The sequence below is a fragment of the Hyla sarda genome, chromosome 6 (assembly GCF_029499605.1).
Source record: "Hyla sarda isolate aHylSar1 chromosome 6, aHylSar1.hap1, whole genome shotgun sequence".
Lineage (NCBI taxonomy): Eukaryota > Metazoa > Chordata > Amphibia > Anura > Hylidae > Hyla > Hyla sarda.
In genome coordinates, this window is record NC_079194.1 from 135443585 (window position 1) to 135462162 (window position 18578).

The 18578-nt window shown below is 42.7% G+C and overlaps 1 protein-coding gene across 2 annotated transcripts in view; it reads left to right on the forward strand.

Moving 5' to 3' along the window:
* The window catches only part of LOC130276162 (caveolin-3-like), an 82869-nt gene that overhangs the window by 17805 nt on the left and 46486 nt on the right, over positions 1-18578 (forward strand). For both annotated transcript variants that reach the window (XM_056525137.1, XM_056525138.1), the window contains exon 2: positions 6166-6294. The gene's annotated coding sequence lies outside the window, so the exon portion shown is untranslated. The remainder of the gene's footprint in view (positions 1-6165; positions 6295-18578) is intronic.

Consider the following 18578-nt stretch of genomic DNA (forward strand, 5'->3'; position numbering starts at 1 on the left):
AAGGAGACCACGGCAGAGTCTAGAGTCCTCATCAAATTTGTCCGGCAGAGACAAGCAGGGGTTAGGAGCGGCCGGTTGCTGCGGAGGAGTTGCAGGAGCCGGCGGAGGAGATGGTTGTTGCAGTTGCAGCTGCTGTAACTGTGACTCCAGTTGCTGTGTCACGGTGGACAAGTATGCCAGCTGGTGATTTTGTTGGGTGATCATCGTGGAAATGTCGGCAAGACTTGACAGCGGCACCTCAGCGGAATCCATGGCCGGACGCTGCGGAGGAGTTGCAGGAGACGGCGGAGGAGATGGTTGTTGCAGTTGCAGCTGCAGTGTCAGTGGCAGCAGCTGCTGTAACTGTGAGTTCAGTTGCTGTTCCACGGAGGACAAGTATGCCAGCTGGTGATTTTGTTGGGTGATCATCGTGAAAATGTCGGCAAGACTTGACAGCGGCACCTCAGCGGAATCCATGGCCGGATCTACTGTCACGATGCCGGCTGGCAGGTAGTGGATCCTCTGTGCCAGAGAGGGATGGCGAGGACCGCGCTAGTGGACCGGTTCTAAGCCACTACAGGTTTTCACCAGAGCCCGCCGCAAAGCGGGATGGTCTTGCTGCGGCGGTAGTGACCAGGTCGTATCCACTAGCAACGGCTCACCTCTCTGGCTGCTGAAGATGCTGAAGATAGGCGCGGTACAAGGGAGTAGGCAGAAGCAAGGTCGGACGTAGCAGAAGGTCGGGGGCAGGCGGCAAGGATCGTAGTCAGGGGCAACGGCAGGAGGTCAGGAACACGGACTAGGAACAGACAAGGGAACGCTTTCACTAGGCACAAGTGCAACAAGATCCGGCAAGGGAGTGCAGGGGAAGTGAGGTGATATAGGGAAGTGCACAGGTGGGAGCCAATTAAGCTAATTGGGAAGATTGGGCCAGGCACCATCATTGGTGCACTGGCCCTTTAAATCGCAGAGACCCGGCGCGCGCGCGCCCTAGGGAGCGGGGCCGCGCGCGCCGGGACAGGACCGAGGGAGAGCGAGTCAGGTACGGGGGCCGGGGTGCGCATCGCGAGCGGGCGCTATCCGCATCGCGAATCGCATCCCGGCTGAAGGCGGACCCGCAGCGCACCCGGTCAGTGGATCTGACCGGGGCGCTGCAACAACGAAGATGAGGCGAGCGCTCCGGGGAGGAACGGGGACCCGGAGCGCTCGGCGTAACAGCTGAGTCCTTAAGGGGTTAATATACTCTGCACACACTGCCACGGTGCCCAATGAATATAACCCTGCAAGACACAGTTCCCTCTGAATATAACACTACCACACAGTATGCCCTCTGAATATAACCCTGACACACATTGTGCCACCTGAATAAAATTCTGCCACACGCACTGTGTCCCCTAAATATAACCTTGCCAGACACTGTACCCTCTTAATAGAATCATCTAAGACACTGTACTCCTGGATATAACAATGCAAGACACTGTATACCCTGAATATAATACTGCTACACACTTCACTCTGTAAATATAACACTGCCACACAATGTGCCCTTTGAATATAACACTGCCACATACTTAAGCCCTATTATATACTGTGCCCTCATAAATTAAATTAATAAATTATATACTGTTCCCCATATATGAATGAATTATATACTGTGCCTCATATATGTTATATATTAAAGGGGTATTCCAGGAATTTTTTTTATTTGACTATACTACAGGGGCTGTAAAGTTAGTGTAGTTCATAATATAGTGTCTGTACCTGTGTGTGACAGTTTTCTCACAATTCCTCTGTGATTTTCACCCCAATATTTATTTTTAACAGCATACAAAATGACTGTTGTCTCAGATTTTTCCCAGGTTGCAATGCGGCCGAGACCTGACTCACTAGTCAGCTGATGACAGGGAGCCTGTCTGCTTCAATTGATGGAGCGATCACTTGGTGGGAGAGAGATCAATCTGCAACTAATGCAACAGCTGTAGGCACCCTGATTGAAAACCACAGGTCTTTTGAATAGAGGCAGCTCATTGATGTTTCAATGGGTGGGGTGGCTGATGTGTGGGAGGGAGGAAAATGGATTTCTGGGATTTGTAGGCAAAAAAGAAAACTCAAACAGGAAATACCAGTTCACAAAAAACTAGCCACAGCTTTATGGTAGTCTCACAACAAGCGCAGATCCTTCTTAAGCATGTCCATTACTGTCTGGCAGGTACGTACTAAAATCACCTTATGGTGAAAAACCCCTTTAATTATATACTGTGACCCCATTTATTTGATCCCAAGTAGGGAAGGGGGTCATATATTGCATCTTCCCCGGGTGCCAAATATGGTGGCCCTTCAACTTACAATGGCCTCAGGTTACAATATGTTGAACATACAATGGTGTTTTCTGGACCATTGTAACTTGAAAGCAGACTCAACATACAATACTATGGACAGTCCAGATGTGCAAAATGTGTCAATGGCCAGAAGGACTGATGAGTTTGAATGGGCAATTTACTAGTAAAACCCCTGTATTATTGAAGAACATGCACTTACTGGCTGCCTGGTAGTGCATTACAGTGTAATACAGTGCAGGGAGGTATTGTATGTTCTGTACTACTCTTTACCTGTACCAGGGTTAGCTGCTGCTTTGGACACTGTCAGCTGTACAATCATCATCCCCCGCAATCTGACTGTGGGGTGCCAATCAGTTTTCATGGCAGCTGGAAGCCTTCTGATTTGCTAATAGACTGATCTAACTGATCAGTGCTATGCAATAGCATAGCATTGTTCAGTATAAGCAATCTATCATTTTTATAAATATAAATATAAAAAAGCCACCCTGATAGAATTCAAATTAAAAAACAAAACATAAAAAACATTTTATATTATGGATTTGTATGACCAATTAAAATATAACCTTGTTGATCTGGTACAGTGAACGGCGTAAAAGAAAAAAAAGAAAAACAGAATTGCTGATTTTGGTTACATCACATATAAGAATAAAAAAAATAGCCCTATAAAAAGTAAAATAAAAAAGTCATTGGGATTGGAATACTTATTTTGTTAAAAAAAAAAGTAAAATAAAACAAAGACTATGTAAATATGGATACAGTATTGTAATCATATTGACCCACAGAGTAAAGAAAACATGTCAGGTTTACCATAACTTTCACTGCACAATAATGAATGGTGTCTTTGCAAAGTACAATTGGTCCTACTCAAAAGAAAAGCTCTCAAAAAGTATAATTTTATCTCCTGATGAGTGCTGACCTCTATTTGCTGCTACTACTGTCATTTTGTATTGTATACACTAGGTGGCGGTAAAGTTCCCTCAGATGCTTTAATTCATTCTGTAGATTACGGTATGGATGCTTTTTTTTAAGCAAATAATACCTGGAGAAAAGTATTGTGCCCACAATATATCAATATTCATTTTACTGAAAGTATCATTCCCAACCCACTGGCATACATACTGTATAGAGCTGGTCTCACTTTGCTGTTAGAACAGATATTAGGACTGTAGAGATTTGAGCCCATTCAGGCACATGTTCATTTTGTGGTCACCATTCATGTTGGGGATGTGGCCAGTATTATGCTGTGTGAGGGGAACAGTGACTCCATCTCTCTGCAGCCTCAAGATGTCTTACATAGTTAACCATTCATTTAAATGGACGTTCATGTTATAGCACGTTTCCAGGGAGTATGTGAACTTACTGTAAGTTATCCTAAGTTATAACAGCTCATCACCAGGGGATCCTCCTTCAAAGAAGAGGTTATCCAAATGGAACAACTTTCTTAAAGGGTTATTCCGCCCCTAGACATCCAAAGGATAGGGGATAAGATGTCTGATTGCGCGGGGTCCCGCCGCTGGGAACCCCCACGATCTCCGTGCTGCACCTGGCATTCGTTTAGAGCCTCATGTGCAGCGCTGGAGGATCATGACATAATTGCCACTCCCCCTCAATGCAAGTGTATGGGAGGGGGCGTGACAGCCATCACGCCCCCTTCCATAGACTTGTATTGAGGGGGCATGGCTGTGACATCACAAGCGGACCGTGACGTCACAAGCCTCCACCCCACTCATCCGGCCAGTCATGTCTGGGGTGCTGCAGCCGCGATCGCTCCGCCCCTCAATGCAAGCCTATGGGAGGGGGCGTGATAGCTGTCATGCCCCCTCCCATAGACTTGCATTGAGGGGCTGAGGTGTGACGTCACACACCGTTGGCCCTGTGGTCGCCGGTAATCAGACCTGGAGCGAACACGCTCTGGGGACTGATCACAAACGTGGTGCCTCGTGCAAGATCACGGGGGTCCCCAGCGGCGGGACTCCCTCAATCAGGCATCTTATCCCCTATCCTTTGGATATGGGATAAGATGTCTAAGCACCGGAGAACGCCTTTAAGGGGATAAGATGTCTAGGGGCGGAGTACCACTTCCTACCTAGCATAAATAGGCCGGGTTTACACTGCATAATCTCCGGAAGGAATTTCCACTGGAGACCCCGCAGGCAGCACTAGGACTATGCGGACTGCATTGCCGTCCCCATAGATTGCAATGCAGTTCTAAGCAGATCTTTCTGCAGATCCACTCAGAAATACATTGCCGTCTATGGGGATGGCAGTGCAGTCCATGGGGTTCTAGCGATGCCTGCGGGATCTCCAGTGGAAATTCCGTTTGGAGATTCTGCAGTGTGAATCCGGCCTAATAGTACTAACCTGTTCCTACAAAGTAATGTACAATTACAGCACTGTGATGATGCGGGCCCAGAAACTGTCACCAGGGCTGGCGCCACCTATAGACAAGGTAGGCACCCGCCTAGAGCGCTCCCTCTTGCTGGGGGCGCCGCTCTGTCCCTGCAAGAAAGTTTACTGTCTGCGCACCACAGCGCTACTTCACTGAGGGACATCACCCCCTCCTCACCCAGCCCGGTCCTGCTCCCTGACAACCAATCCCCAATCACAGTGCTCACTCCACCCCCACCTCCCTCCTGCCAGGCCATAACAGTGCTCCCTCCGGATACCGTGTGCAGGGCCCCCGCACAGTGCCGACACCTGTCCCCCGAACACCCCCCCCTGGACCGGTCAGGCCAGATTATGGATACTGTGTGCAGGGCCGACATCTTCAACAGCTGGAGGCACCCTGGCTGGGAAACGCTGGGGGGGTATTTATATATATATATATATACATATATATATATATATATATATATATATATATTTTTTTTTTTTTATATATATAAAAAAAAATATATATATGTATATATATAATTGAGGGAACCTTTAAAATTTTACTTTTTAATTATTAAAAACGTACAAAAAACAAAACAATAAACAATTAGTATTCTTGACCGCCACCAGTGTATGTGAATCTTGCAATTCAAACGATATTCATCAATTCATCAGAATCTTAGAGTCCAAACGATATTCATCAGTTCCTGTGTATTAGTTTAAAAGTCTGTTGATCAGTCCCAGAATAGGAGCCAAATCACATGAATGGCCGCTGTGCATGCGTTTTTTCAGTGTGTGATTGGCGCACCAATAGTTAAACAACAGTTATTTGCAAGGACAGTTCTATAATGTATTGATTTATTGCTTATAGTGCTGTTCTTGATTATAGTTGTTCCGACACTATATGTCTGTGCTTGTTCACACTCCTGCCGGTTGCGATATATTGTAAATACTCTGTGTTGAGTTCTTCAGTAAATCACAGTGGATTACTCGCCGTCATAGGCGCATATCCTCCACATATTGCACTCTCTGTATACTTTGGGTGCTTAGATTCACGTATTTGGATATGCGGACCCAGTTTTTGTCCTCACAGTTATTTTTATATGTTACAATTGTTGATATCCACTCTGCGTTATTTTTGTTGTAGCTCTGTGTTCACATTAGTATATTCGTTTCTCAGACTAATGTACCTTATTGAGACATATACAACCACTATAACACTTCATTCATACAGTGTCATTTATTCACTGATGTTATATTATGATTGTATCTGTATGCTCACTGCACTGAAGAGCTCTTTATAGTGAAGGTTATGTTCTCCGATCCTTCACTGTCGCTTATCATGAGTGTATTCCTTATAGGTAGGTGAACGTAACAATCACTATATTATCAGTAAATCACCACATGCATACTATTGTTCACACAATTCGTATAGTTACTTCATATATGGATCTTTATTCTTTACCGCCATCAGTGTCGGACATCAAACAACTTGGCTCTGTACTTCTAACAAAAGAAAATGGCCTAACATGGTTCCTGAAGACCTGGCAAAAGAAACACGTCGAACCCTGACAATGTGAACTGCATCCTTGATCAACACCAGGTTTTTGATCTACTCTTTTTTAATCAATTGACCTTTCAAGAAAAATAAGGCAATGTATGAATATAAAGTGTAAATGGATCCCTGTGAGAGAGGAATAATAATGCTAAGTGAACAACAACTATGAAACACTTGTATTATGTACATTAAATATGCAAATGGAATATTAAAGAAATAAATGTATATTTAAACATACTAAGATTGACAAAAGTCTTAAACTGTTGACGCCAGCATTTATAGCTATGCATAGCAAATATAACTACAACAATTCATTACCAATGCTTGAGCTCCACGTATATATCGCACAAGTATAAATCTATTGCATATGTACCAACACTATATCTGGGTATAATCTCCATAACTCTGCAAGTGGTTGTATACGTACCCAATATTACCTGTGATCGCAGAACAATGTGAACGGAGTTCTTATTTACTCAGAGGGATATACGCAATCAACCAGTCCCACCTGACTGTGTATAGCAGGTTGCTGAGAGACAAGTAAAGATCCATATATGAAGTAACTATACGAATTGTGTGAACAATAGTATGCATGTGGTGATTTACTGATAATATAGTGATTGTTACGTTCACCTACCTATAAGGAATACACTCATGATAAGCGACAGTGAAGGATCGGAGTACATAACCTTCACTATAAAGAGCTCTTCAGTGCAGTGAGCATACAGATACAATCATAATATAACATCAGTGAATAAATGACACTGTATGAATGAAGTGTTATAGTGGTTGTATATGTCTCAATAAGGTACATTAGTCTGAGAAACGAATATACTAATGTGAACACAGAGCTACAACAAAAATAACGCAGAGTGGATATCAACAATTATAACAAATAAAAGTAACTGTGAGGACAAAAACTGGGTCCGCATATCCAAATACGTGAATCTAAGCACCCAAAGTATACAGAGAGTGCAATATGTGGAGGATATGCGCCTATGACGGCGAGTAATCCACTGTGATTTACTGAAGAACTCAACACAGAGTATTTACAACATATCGCAACCGGCAGGAGTGTGAACAAGCACAGACATATAGTGTCGGAACAACTATAATCAAGAACAGCACTATAAGCAATAAATCAATACAATATAGAACTGTCCTTGCAAATAACTGTTGTTTAACTATTGGTGCGCCAATCACACACTGAAAAAACGCATGCACAGCGGCCATTCATGTGATTTGGCTCCTATTCTGGGACTGATCAACAGACTTTTAAACTAATACACAGAAACTGATGAATATCGTTTGAACTCTAAGATTCTGATGAATTGATGAATATCGTTTGAATTGCAAGATTCACATACACTGGTGGCGGTCAAGAATACTAATTGTTTATTGTTTTGTTTTTTGTACGTTTTTTAAGAATAATAATTAAAAAGTAAAATTTTAAAGGTTCCCTCAATTATATATATATTTTTTATATATATACTGGGAGACCTAACCTGCACAGTGGTCAGTACCACACCATCACTATATATATATATATATATATATATATATATATATATATCATCGTTTCCAAACCAGGGTGCCTCCAGCTGATGTAAAATTACAAGTGGGCATGCTGGGAGTTGTAGTTTTGCAACAGCTGGAGGCACCTAGGTTGGGAAACGCTGATATATATATATATATATATATATATATATATATATATATATATATGTATATATATAATGGATAGTGGGGGTTATTATATATACAGCAGGGGAAAAACTGAGGAAAACTGTTATTCAGTCATAGTATGGCAGTAATGTTCTGTTCTGGTATGGCGTTATTATTCTGTCACGGTATGGTGTTGTTATTTAATCACGGTATGGCGGTATTGCTCTCTTCTGGTGTGGTGTTATTCAGTCACGGTATGGCGTTATTGTCCTGTTCTGGTATGGTGTTGTTATTCTCTCACAGTATGGTGTTGTTATTCAGTTATGGTATGGTGTTGTTATTCAATCACTGTATGGCGGTATTGTTCTTTTCTGGTGTGGTGTTATTCAGTCACAGTACGGCGTTATTGTTCTGTTCTGGTATTACGATGTTATTCAGTCATAGTATGGCAGTAATGTTTTGTTCTGGTATGGCGTTATTATTCTGTCACGGTATGGTGTTGTTATTTAATCACTGTATGGCGGTATTGTTATTTTCTGGTGTGGTGTTATTCAGTCACAGTATGGCAGTAATGTTCTGTTCTGGTATTACGATGTTATTCAGTCATAGTATGGCGGTACTGTTCTGTTCTGGTATGGCGTTATTATTCTGTCACGGTATGGTGTTGTTATTTAATCACGTTATGGGGGTATTGTTCTTTTCTGGTGTGGTGTTATTCAGTCACAGTACGGCGTTATTGTTCTGTTCTGGTATTAAGATGTTATTCAGTCATAGTATGGCAGTAATGTTCTGTTCTGGTATTACGATGTTATTCAGTCACAGTATGGCGGTACTGTTCTGTTCTGGTATGGTGTTATTATTCTGTCACGGTATGGTGTTGTTATTTAATCACGTTATGGCGGTATTGTTCTTTTCTGGTGTGGTGTTATTCAGTCACGGTTCTGGTATGGCATTCACGGTATGGCGTTATTGTCCTGCTCTGGTATGGTGTTGTTATTCTCTCACAGTATGGTGTTGTTATTCAGTTATGGTATGGTGTTGTTATTCAATCACTGTATGGCGGTATTGTTCTTTTCTGGTGTGGTGTTATTCAGTCACAGTACGGCGTTATTGTTCTGTTCTGGTATTACGATGTTATTCAGTCATAGTATGGCAGTAATGTTCTGTTCTCGTATGGCGTTATTATTCTGTCACGGTATGGTGTTGTTATTTAATCACGTTATGGCGGTATTGTTCCTTTCTGGTGTCGTGTTATTCAGTCACGGTATGGCGTTATTGTCCTGTTCTGGTATAGTGTTGTTATTCTCTCACAGTATGGTGTTGTTATTCAGTTATGGTATGGTGTTGTTATTCAGTCACAGTATGGCATTATTGTTCTGTTTTTGTATTACGATGTTCTTCAGTCATAGTATGGCAGTAATGTTCTGTTCTGGTATGGCGTTATTATTCTGTCACGGTATGGTGTTGTTATTTAATCACGGTATGGCGATATTGTTCTTTTCTGGTGTGGTGTTATTCAGTCACGGTATGGCGTTATTGTCCTGTTCTGGTATGGTGTTGTTATTCTCTCATAGTATGGTGTTGTTATTCAGTTATGGTATGGTGTTGTTATAAAATCACTGTATGGCGGTATTGTTCTTTTCTGGTGTGGTGTTATTCAGTCACAGTATGACGTTATTGTTCTGTTCTGGTATTACAATGTTATTCAGTCATAGTATGGCAGTAATGTTCTGTTCTCGTATGGCATTATTATTCTGTCAAGGTATGGTGTTGTTATTTAATCACGGTATGGCGGTATTGTTCTTTTCTGGTGTGGTGTTATTCAGTCACGGTATGGCGTTATTGTTCTGTTCTGGTATTACGATGTTATTCAGTCATAGTATGGCAGTAATGTTCTGTTCTGGCGTTATTATTCTGTCACGGTATGGTTTTGTTATTTAATCACGGTATGGCGGTATTGCTCACTTCTGGTGTGGTGTTATTCAGCCACGGTATGGCGTTATTGTCCTGTTCTGGTATGGTGTTGTTATTCTATTCTATGGCGTTCTTATTCAGTTATGGTATGGTGTTGTTATTCAATCACGGTATGGTGGTATTGTTTTTTTCTGGTATGGTGGTGTTATTCAGTCATTGTATGGTGGTATTGTTCTTTCCTTGTATGGTGGTGTTACTCAGTCATTGTATGGTGGTATTGTTTAGTTCTGGTATAGTGGTATTATTCTGTTCTGTTATGGTGGTGTTATTCAGTCATGGTATGGCGGGATTGTTCTGGTATGGTGGTATTATTCAGTCATGGTATAGCGGTAATGTTCTGTTCTGAAATGGTGGTGCTTCCCAGTCACACCATGGCGGTATTGTTCTGTTATGACATTGTTATTCAAACAATTTTAAACATAAAAAAAACAATAGTAGAATTTTTTTCCATTTCCCCAGAAAGAGTTAATAAAAGCTAACTGATAATTCATTGTCCACTAAAATAGTGCCATTAGTAAATACTACTCAACCTGTACACAAGTCCCATAATTCACCCTACAAACATCAAGCCCCATAATTCACCCTACAATCGTCAAGCCCCATAACTCACCCAACAAACAACAAGCCCCATAACAACCTACAAACAACAAGCCCTATAACTCACCCTACAAACGTCAATCCCCATAACTCACCCAACAAACAACAAGCCCCATAACAACCTGCAAACAACAAGCCCTATAACTCACCCTACAAACATCAAGCCCCATAACTCACCCTACAAACAACAAGCCCCATAACAACCTGCAAACAACAAGTCCTATAACTCACCCTACAAACATCAAGCCCCATAACTCACCCTACAAACAAGAAGTCTCATGCTGTCCCCTAGTGAGGTCTGATGAATGAGTATGTGGTATAGTGTTATGCTGTGGAATGTAACCAATCAGTTCACTAGAAATTATAATATTAATTCAAAGTATATTTTTATTTAACTGAATCATTGTTACTAGATAAGAGCAAACTGCAGGGCCTTGCAGAAGCTCCTAAAATTTTTAAAATACAATAGTGCCCCTTGAAATATATATGAAATAAAAACTAATGCCACTTGAAAAATATATATATATATACTAGCTGAGTACCCGACGTTGCCCGGTTTTTCCTTCCTAATCCTTGTTGGGGAGGAAAATAAACAAAGGAGGAAGCTTTTGACTTCATATCCCATCCTCATATGTTGTTGTCATATCCCGTCCTCCTATCCCGACCTCCTATCCCGTCCTATCTCGACCTCCTATCCCATCCTCCTATCCCATCCTCCTATCTTGACCTCCTATCTCGTCCTCCTATCCCGACCTCCTATCCGGCCCTCCTATCCCGTCCTCCTATTCCATCCTCCTATCCCGTCCTCCTAACCCGTCCTCCTATCCTGTCCTCCTATCCCGACCTCCAATCCCGACCTCCTATCCCGACCTCCTATCCCGTCCTCCTATCCCGTCCTCCTATCCCGTCCTCCTATCCCGTTCTCATATCCCGACCTCCTATCCTGTCCTCATATCCCGACCTCCTATCCTGACCTCCTATTCCGTCCTCCTATCCCGTCCTCCTATCCTGTCCTCATATCCCGACCTAATATCCCGACCTCCTATCCCGTCCTCATATCTCAACCTCCTATCTCGACCTCCTATCATGTCCTCCTATCCCTTCCTCCTTTCTAGTCCTCCTTTCGCGTCCTCATATCTCGACCTCCTATCCCGACCTCCTATCCCAACCTTCTATCCCGTCCTCATATCCCGTCCTCCTATCTCGACCCGTAATATGTGTACCAGGTATTGAAATATCTGCAGCCGTACAAAAGTTATGGGGGAACATACATTTCCCATTGATTTGCATGGGACTTTAAACAAAAACCCCAACCCTCACAAATGGGGGTAGTTAAGGGTTAAATTAACTATCCTATATTTTAAGTGGACATATAAGTAACATGTGACCAAGTATTATGGAAATATCTCCAGCCATTTGGAAGTTATGCGGTAACATATATTTCCCATTGACTTGTATGGGACTTTAAACATAAACCCTGCCCCTGGCAAATGGGGGTGAGTAAGTGTAAGTAAGTGTTTGTTGCTGACATATAAGTAACATGTGTGCCAAGTTTCATGTCTTTAGCCGTTTGGACGTGATGCTGGAACATACACACATACATACATACATATATACATACATACATACATACATACAAACACACACACACGTTGAGTTTTATATATATATATAGATATAAAAATACCAATAACAATAAAATATGAATAATATAACCTTAATTAAGGATAGAATAAGTCCTGTGTAGTCCTGTAAAAGAATTTGGCAGCGGTACTGCCTAAACATAGTTTGTATACATGAAAATCCCTGTATGGATAAAAGTTCATAGATAGGTATTATATACTGATATCTCCATTGGTTCCACAATTCCCTGCTGTGGCTCCAGCCAGATCATGTGACCGCTGCCAAGTTAACAGGTCTACGCTGTCGGGCTTGATTAATTTCACATGGCATTAGTTTTAATTCCATATTCAGTATATTTCAAGTGGCACTATCGTTTTTTTTTTTTTTGTTTTTTTTTTAATTACAAATTTTAGGAGCTCCTGCAAGGGCCCTGCAGTTTGCTCTTATCTAGTAACAATATTTCAGTTAAATAAATATATACTTTGTAGTAGTATCATTTCTAGTGAACTGATTGGTTACATTTCACAACATAACACTATAACACATATTCATTCATCAGACCTTACTATAGGATTTTGTTCAGGTTGTATAGGGTACACAATCTCCCTATATAGTCTAAAGTACCTAGTGTTCTTTGTAATTAAGAAGCCCTATAACTCACCCTACAAACAACAAGCCCCATAACTCACTCTACAAACAACAAGCCCCATAACTCACCCTACAAACAACAAGCCCGATAACAACCTGTAAACAACAAGCGCTATAACTCACCCTACAAATAACAAGCCCCATAACAACCTGCAAATAACAAGCCCCATAACTCGCCCTAAAAACATCAAGCCCCACAACTCACCCTACAAACAACAAGCCCCATGACTCAACCTGCCCACAACAAGATCCAAAATCTACCCTACAAACAACAAGCTCCATAACTCACCCTACAAACAACAAGCTCCATAACTCACCCTACAAACAATATGCTCCATAACTCACCCTACAAACAACAAGCTCCATAACTCACCCTACAAACAATATGCTCCATAACTCACCCTACAAACAATAAGCTCCATAACTTACCCTACAAACAACAAGCTCCATAACTCACCCTACAAACAATAAGCTCCATAACTTACCCTACAAACAACAAGCTCCATAACTCACCCTACAAACAAGAAGCCCCATAACTTGCCCTACAAAGAACAAGCCCCATAACTCACCCTACAAACAACAAGCCCAATAACAACCTGCAAACAACAAGCGCTATAAAACAACCTGCAAATAACAAGCCCCATAAATCACCCTGAAAACAACAAGCATCACCACTCACCCTACAAACAACAAGCCCCATAACAACCTGCAAACAACAAGCCCCACAACTCACCCTAAAAACATCAAGCCCCACAACTCACCCTACAAACAACAAGCCCCATAACAACCTGCAAATAACAAGACACATAACTCACCCTACAAACAACAAGCCCCATAACTCAACCTGCATACAACAAGCTCCATAATCTATTCTACAAACAACAAGCTCCACAACTCACCCTACAAATAACAAGCTCCATAATTCACCCCACAATCAACAAGCTCCATAACTTACCCTACAAACAACAAGCTCCATAACTTACCCTACATACAACAAGCTCCATAACTTACCCTATAAACAACAAGCTCCATAACTCACCCTACAAATAACAAGCTCCATAACTTACCCTACAAACAACAAGCTCCATAACTCACCCTACAAACAACAAGCTCCATAACTCACCCTTCAAACAAGAAGCCCCATAACTTACCCTACAAAGAACAAGCCCCATAACTCACCCTACAAACAAGCCTGATAACAACCTGCAAACAACAAGTGCTATAACTCACCATAAAAACAACAATCCCCACAACTCACCCTACAAACAAAAAGCCCCATAACTCAACCTGCACACAACAAGCTCCATAATCTACCCTACAAACAACAAGCTCCATAACTCACCCTACAAACAACAAGCCCCATAACAACCTGCAAATAACAAGCCCCATAACTCACCCTAAAAATAACAAGTTCCATAACTCGTCCTACAAACAAAAAGCTCCATAATTCACCTGAAAAACAACAAGCTCCATAACTCAGTAACCAGTAGCCTGGTAATAGGCTCCCTACCACTATAGGTAGTGCTCGGCTCCAAACTATACCGGACTTCAGAAGTGTATCCTGTGGGGATCAGAGGTGCCCCCAGGAAAACCGATGGTCCGGTATTTATTAGATTGTTTGCTTCAGTAAACTAATATGTTGATGGCATTTATTTACAAGCATATAATTCACATTATAATTCCAATCAGCAACATCTAAGATTCTCTATTTATTATTGTTTTTTGTACCTCGTTATATTATTGGTCTAGGATACAAGACCGGATGAGTAACTGTACCTCTATAGTTGTTCCCCTGAGGAAGCTGCAAAACGCAGCAGAAACACATTGGGTTATATGTATATTGGTACATTGCGCAAATTTAATTTAATCCATTTTTTTATGGGTCACAAAATTGGTTTATTTTAAACTAAACTAGTAAAGGTTATGTTTTAAGAGCACTTCCTATGGGTTTCATTCCCCTATATATTTTTTTCTATAATTGCTGGGAAGCATATTTAAGCATCATACCTACCGTAGGGTATTTACAATACTGCGGGCCTCTATTCTAAGCTCCATAACTCACCCTACAAACAACAAGCTCCATAACTCACCCTGCAAACAACTAGCCCTATAACAACATGCAAATAACAAGCCCCATAACTCCCCCTAAAAACAACAAGCCCCATAACTCAACCTGCACACAAAAAGGTCAATAACTTACCCAACAAGCAGCAATCTCCATAACTAACCCTACAAACAACAAGGTCCATATTTCACCCTACAAACAACAAGCTCCATAACTCACCCTACAAACAACAAGCCCCATAACATCCTGCAAATAACAAGCCCCTTAACTCACCCTAAAAACAACAAGCTCCATAACTTACCCTACAAACAACAAGGCCCATAACTCAACCTGCACACAACAAGCTCCATAACTTACCCTACAAACACCAAGCTCCATAACTCAACCTGCACACAACAAGCTCCATAATCTACCCTACAAACAACAAGCTCCATAACTCAGCCTACAAACAACAAGCCCCATAACATCCTGCAAATAACAAGCCCCTTAACTCACCCTAAAAACAACAAGCTCCATAACTTACCCTACAAACAACAAGGCCCATAACTCAACCTGCACACAACAAGCTCCATAACTTACCCTACAAACAACAAGCTCCATAACTTACCCTACAAACAACAAGCTCCATAACTCACCCTTCATACAACAAGCTCCATAACCTACCCTACAAATAACAAGCTCCATAACTCAACCTGCACACAAGCTCCATAATCTACCCTACAAACAACAAGCTCCATAACTCACCCTACAAACAAGCTCCATAATTCACCCTACAAACATCAAGCCCCATAACTCAACCTGCACACACTAAGCTCCATAACTCACCCTACAAACAACAAAGACCATAATTCACCCTACAAACAACAAGCTCCATAACTCACCCTACAAACAACAAGCTCCATAACTCACCCTACAAACAACAAGGTCCATAACTTACCCTACAAACAACAAGCTCCATAACTCAACCTGCACACAACAAGCTCCATAATCTATCCTACAAACAACAAGCTCCATAACTCACCCTACAAACAACAAGGTCCATAACTTATCCTACAAACAACAAGCTCCATAACTCAACCTACAAACAACAAGCTCCATAACTCACCCTATATACAGGGTGGGCCATTTAAATGGATACACCTTAATATAATGGGAATGGTTGGTGATATTAACTTCCTGTTTGTGGCACATTAGTATATGTGAGGGGAGAAACTTTTCAAGATGGGTGGTGACCATGGCAGCCATTTTGAAGTCGGCCATTTTGAATCCAACTTTTGTTTTTTCAATAGGAAGAGGATAATGTGACACATCAAACTTATTGGGAATTTCACAAGAAAAACATTGATGTGCTTGGTTTTAACGTAACTTTATTCTTTCATGAGTTATTTACAAGTTTCTGACCACTTATAAAATGTGTTCAATGTGCTGCCCATTGTGTTGAATTGTCAATGCAACCCTCTTCTCCCACTCTTCACACACTGATAGCAACACCGCAGAAGAAATGCTAGCACAGGCTTCCAGTATCCGTAGTTTCAGGTGCTGCACATCTCGTATCTTCACAGCATAGACAATTGCCTTCAGATGACCCCAAAGATAAAAGTCTAAGGGGGTCAGATCGGGAGACCTTGGGGGCCATTATACTGGCCCACAACGACCAATCCACTTTCCAGGAAACTGTTCATCTAGGAATGCTCAGACCTGACACCCATAATGTGGTGGTGCACCATCTTGCTGGGAAAACTCAGGGAACATGCCAGGTCCGAGCATTCCTAGATGAACAGTTTCCTGGAAAGTGGATTGGTCATCGTGGGCCAGTTGAATGGCCCCCAAGGTCTCCCGATCTGACCCCCTTAGACTTTTATCTTTGGAGTCATCTGAAGACAATTGTCTATGCTGTGAAGATACGATAGGTGCAGCACCTTAAACTATGGATACTGGAAGCTTGTGCTAGCATTTTTCCTGCGGTGTTGCTATCAGTGTGTGAAGAGTGGTAGAAGAGGGTTGCATTGACAATCCAACACAATGGGCAGCACATTGAACACATTTTATAAGTGGTCAGAAACTTGTAAATAACTCATGAAAGAATAATGTTACGTTAAAACCAAGCACATCATTGTTTTTCTTGTGAAATTCCCAATAAGTTTGCTGTGTTACATGACCAAACAACAAAAAACACCGTCTCAAATGGCTGGAGGTGCTCAACCCCAAATGCGGTTGTGCATTTATACTGGGGGATCAGATCCTGCCCTTGTGGTCCGTTGCTAGGGGCGATCCCCAGCATAAAAATGCATAAAATGGAGGATGCCTGCAGCGGACTACAAGTGCCACAATAGCATCCTACACCAGATAGACTGTGTGGATGTGTAACAATTAGAATAATACAATACAGGAAGATGGGTGCACTACTGTGGTAGATGTATACAGTGACATTGGCTATCCCTCAACACTGATGTTAAAATTGAGACATTCGCCAGCATATCCTTATATGAAGGACATACCAGAGCCCGCACACCAACGCCAAGGTTTCTCAAAATGCTAATCCTACCTGTGCGTGATAAGCAAAACAGGGGCCAGCGGGCAATTACGGCAGCACTCATATTCCTGTATCGTATTATTCTAATTGTTACACATCCACACCGTCTATCTGGTGTAGGATTCTATTGTGGCACTTGTAGTCCGCTGCAGGCATCCTCCATTGTATGCATTTTTATGCTGGGGATCGCCCCTAGCAACGGACCACAAGGGCAGGATCTGCTCCCCCAGTATAAATGCATAACCGCATTTGGGGTTGAGCACCTCCAGCCATTTGAGACCACGTTTTTTGATTTGGTTAAATTTTATACTTGGAGGTGTGTAAACTCCATTGTTAATGCGCCTTGAATATCTTCCAGGCAGCATTAGTGTTACGCCGAGCGCTCCGGGTCCCTGCTCCTCCCCGAAGCGCTCGCGGCGTTTCTCTCCCTGCAGCGCCCCGGTCAGACCCGCTGACCGGGAGCGCTGCACTGACATGGCCGGCGGGGATGCGATTCGCATAGCGGGACGCGCCCGCCCGCGAATCGCACCCCAGGTCACTTACCTGTCCCGGTCCCCGGCTGTCATGCTCTGGCGCGCGCGGCTCCGCTCTCTAGGGCGCGCGCGTGCCAGCGCTCTGAGATTTAAAGGGCCAGTGCACCAATGATGGTGCCTGGTCCAATCACCCTAATTAGTTTCCACCTGCTCCCTGGCTATATGACCTCACTTCCCCTGCACTTCCTTGCCGGATCTTGTTGCCTTGTGCCTTGAGAAAGCTTTACTGTGTTACCCATACTGTGTTCCAGACCTCCTGCTATTCCACCATTGACTACGAACCTTGCCGCCTGTCCCGACCTTCTGCTACGTCTGACCTTGCTCTTGTCTACTCCCTTGTACCGCGCTTATCTCAGCAGTCAGAGAGGTTGAGCCGTTGCCAGTGGATACGACCTGGTTGCTACCGCCGCTGCAAGACCATCCCGCTTTGCGGCGGGCTCTGGTGAATACCAGTAGCAACTTAGAACCGGTCCACTGACACGGTCCACGCCAATCCCTCTCTGGCACAGAGGATCCACCTCCAGCCTGCCGAATCGTGACAGTAGATCCGGCCATGGATCCCGCCGAGGAGCCTATGCAAGTAGATCGGTCTCGCCTGACTATTGAAGTGAGGTCTCGCCGTAGGGATAAAAATCTATTTCTGTACTGCGCTAGTACCGAACATTTCTTGGTGAATTGCCCTATTCGTCCT